The sequence below is a fragment of the Carettochelys insculpta genome, unplaced genomic scaffold (assembly GCF_033958435.1).
Source record: "Carettochelys insculpta isolate YL-2023 unplaced genomic scaffold, ASM3395843v1 scaffold_0113, whole genome shotgun sequence".
Taxonomy (NCBI): Eukaryota; Metazoa; Chordata; order Testudines; family Carettochelyidae; genus Carettochelys; species Carettochelys insculpta.
In genome coordinates, this window is record NW_027439150.1 from 1,052 (window position 1) to 5,000 (window position 3,949).

The window sequence follows — 3,949 nt, forward strand, 5'->3', positions numbered from 1 at the left end:
CAACCGAGACACAGGGCCTTCCCCGCTCTCAACAACCTCCCCCCACGGTCCCCCTCCACCGGGCTTAATAGTCCACAACCGAGACCCAGGGCCTTCCCCGCTCTCAACAACCTCCACCCACGGTCCCCCTCCACCGGGCTTAATAGTCCACAACCGAGACCCAGGGCCTTCCCCGCTCTCAACAACCTCCACCCACGGTCCCCCTCCACCGGGCTTAATAGTCCACAACCGAGACCCAGGGCCTTCCCCGCTCTCAACAACCTCCACCCACGGTCCCCCAAGACGCACGTTCCAAGCCTTAACCCTCAGACCATCCACCCCCCGGGGGGGACCCCACACCCACCTGACCCCAACTCACTCCCACCAAAAACACCACCACCGCCACCGCCTCAACGGCCTGCCCCACCCAGCACTCCCACACACACACCTGCCCCACCAACGCTCCACACACGCTTTCTTCCCTCTCCCCGACCCGACCCAAGCCATCGCACCGCACCGGGTGAGGGCCTAAGCTTCCTCGCCCGCCCCCCCGCCCCCGACACGCAGGCAGGCAGAGGGAAAGGCCTCAGCGCCCCCCAGGACCGTCGCGCCGCCTTGGCCTCACGGCTTCCCTGCTCCCGCACGGCAGACACACGCCCCGCTCTACCCCCGCTGGGGCCAAAAGCTGCCTACGGCACCTGGGATTCCCAGGCGGTCACCCATCCAGGTACTAGCCAGGCCCGGGACGGTTTACCTTCCGAGATCGGACGAGATCGGGGGCATTCGGTCCGGTATGGCCGTAGGCCCCCGCCTCCCCGGGCTTTAGCGTCAGCAGCCTGGCCTCAGTCAGCCGGGCCCAAACAATTAACCCGGAGGCCGGGCCGAGGGAAAACTTCCTCCGAGCCGGCCCAAGGGGAAGGGAGGACGAGGACGCCGGGCCCGGGAGGTGACAGGACGTGCACGTCAGACCCGGGAAGCTGTGCGCCCCGAGGTTAACCCCCGGGCCGGGGCGGGGAGAGAAAAATGTTCTAAGTCCGGTAGGGACAGCAGGTCAACCCCGGTCCGAGGCGGGGAGAGAAATTTTCCAAGTCCGGCAGGGACAGCAGGTCAACCCCGGCCGCTTCAGCGGAAGGTTGACCTGGTGTCCGATTCGCTCCCCGGGCACCAGGTCAACCTCGGGCGCTTTAGCGGAGGTTGACCTGGTGTCCGATTCGCTCCCCGGGCACCAGGTCAACCTCGGGCGCTTTAGCGGAGGTTGACCTGGTGTCCGATTCGCTCCCCGGGCACCAGGTCAACCTCGGGCGCTTTAGCAGAGGTTGACCTGGTGTCCGATTCGCTCCCCGGGCACCAGGTCAACCTCGGGCGCTTTAGCAGAGGTTGACCTGGTGTCCGATTCGCTCCCCGGGCACCAGGTAAACCGTGGCCGCTTTCAGCGGAGGTTGACCTGGTGGCCGATCCCCTCCTCGGGCTCCAAGTCCGGCAGGGACAGCAGGTCAACCCCGGCCGCTTTAGCAGAGGTTGACCTGGTGTCCGATTCGGTCCCCGGGCACCAGGTAAACCGTGGCCGCTTTCAGCGGAGGTTGACCTGGTGGCCGATCCCCTCCTCGGGCTCCAAGTCCGGCAGGGACAACAGGTCTACCCCGGTTCCGGGCGGGGAGAGAAAAATTTTCTAAGTCCGGCAGGGACAGCAGGTCAACCCCGGCCGCCGTAGCAGAGGTTGACCTGGTGTCCGATTCGCTCCCCGGGCACCAGGTCAACCTCGGGCGCTTTAGCGGAGGTTGACCTGGTGTCCGATTCGCTCCCCGGGCACCAGGTCAACCTCGGGCGCCTTAGCGGAGGTTGACCTGGTGTCAGATTCGCTCCCCGGGCACCAGGTCAACCTCGGGCGCTTTAGCAGAGGTTGACCTGGTGTCCGATTCGCTCCCCGGGCACCAGGTAAACCGTGGCCGCTTTCAGCGGAGGTTGACCTGGTGGCCGATCCCCTCCTCGGGCTCCAAGTCCGGCAGGGACAGCAGGTCAACCCCGGCCGCTTTAGCGGAGGTTGACCTGGTGTCCGATTCGCTCCCCGGGCACCAGGTAAACCGTGGCCGCTTTCAGCGGAGGTTGACCTGGTGGCCGATCCCCTCCTCGGGCTCCAAGTCCGGCAGGGACAACAGGTCAACCCCGGTTCCGGGCGGGGAGAGAAAAATTTTCTAAGTCCGGCAGGGACAGCAGGTCAACCCCGGCCGCCGTAGCAGAGGTTGACCTGGTGTCCGATTCGCTCCCCGGGCACCAGGTCAACCTCGGGCGCTTTAGCAGAGGTTGACCTGGTGTCAGATTCGCTCCCCGGGCACCAGGTCAACCTCGGGCGCTTTAGCAGAGGTTGACCTGGTGGCCGATCCCCTCCTCGGGCTCCAAGTCCGGCAGGGACAACAGGTCAACCCCGGTCCCAGGCGGGAGAGAAAAATTTTCAAAGTCCGGCAGGGACAACAGGTCAACCCCGGTTCCGAGCGGGAGAGAAAAATTTTCTAAGTCCGGCAGGGACAACAGGTCAACCCCGGTCCCAGGCGGCAGAGAAAAAATTTCAAAGTCCGGCAGGGACAACAGGTCAACCCCGGTACCGGGCGGGAGAGAAAAAATTTCTAAGTCCGGCAGGGACAACAGGTCAACCCCGGTCCCAGGCTGGAGAGAAAAAATTTCTAAGTCCGGCAGGGACAACAGGTCAACCCCGGTCCCAGGCGGCAGAGAAAAAATTTCTAAGTCCGGCAGGGACAACAGGTCAACCCCGGTCCCAGGCGGGAGAGAAAAATTTTCTAAGTCCGGCAGGGACAACAGGTCAACCCCGGTCCCAGGCGGCAGAGAAAAAATTTCTAAGTCCGGCAGGGACAACAGGTCAACCCCGGTCCCAGGCGGGAGAGAAAAATTTTCTAAGTCCGGCAGGGACAACAGGTCAACCCCGGTCCCAGGCGGCAGAGAAAAATTTTCTAAGTCCGGCAGGGACAACAGGTCAACCCCGGTTCCGAGCGGGAGAGAAAAATTTTCTAAGTCCGGCAGGGACAACAGGTCAACCCCGGTCCCAGGCGGCAGAGAAAAAATTTCTAAGTCCGGCAGGGACAACAGGTCAACCCCGGTCCCAGGCGGGAGAGAAAAATTTTCTAAGTCCGGCAGGGACAACAGGTCAACCCCGGTCCCAGGCGGCAGAGAAAAATTTTCTAAGTCCGGCAGGGACAACAGGTCAACCCCGGTCCCAGGCGGCAGATAAAAAATTTCTAAGTCCGGCAGGGACAACAGGTCAACCCCGGTCCCAGGCGGGAGAGAAAAATTTTCTAAGTCCGGCAGGGACAACAGGTCAACCCCGGTCCCAGGCGGCAGAGAAAAATTTTCTAAGTCCGGCAGGGACAACAGGTCAACCCCGGTCCCAGGCGGCAGAGAAAAATTTTCTAAGTCCGGCAGGGACAACAGGTCAACCCCGGTCCCAGGCGGGAGAGAAAAATTTTCTAAGTCCGGCAGGGACAACAGGTCAACCCCGGTCCCGGGCGGCAGAGAAAAAATTTCTAAGTCCGGCAGGGACAACAGGTCAACCCCGGTCCCGGGCGGGAGAGAAAAATTTTCTAAGTCCGGCAGGGACAACAGGTCAACCCCGGTCCCAGGCTGGAGAGAAAAAATTTCTAAGTCCGGCAGGGACAACAGGTCAACCCCGGTCCCAGGCGGCAGAGAAAAATTTTCTAAGTCCGGCAGGGACAACAGGTCAACCCCGGCCGCTTTAGCGGAGGTTGACCTGGTGTCCGATTCGGTCCCCGGACACCAGGTCAACCTCTGGCGCTTTCAGCGAGGTTGACCTGGTGGCCGGCTGAGCTCTGGAAGTCCGAATGGGGTTGAATTTGACCCGTGCAGCCGACCTAGAGTTCCAGGCGGTCGGCCGCTTTTGTGAGTCGTTCCCGCCTGTTGCCGCTGGGGGACTTTTCACGTATAAGGTTACGACAGGTACCGG

General features: G+C 62.3%; 1 non-coding gene across 1 annotated transcript; it reads right to left on the reverse strand.

Moving 5' to 3' along the window:
• Positions 1 to 665: 665 nt before the first annotated feature.
• LOC142006712 (5S ribosomal RNA) lies at positions 666 to 784 on the reverse strand. The gene has a single exon (XR_012643757.1). It is a non-coding gene; the product is annotated as a 5S ribosomal RNA (ribosomal RNA).
• Between the last annotated feature and the right edge of the window lie 3,165 nt (positions 785 to 3,949).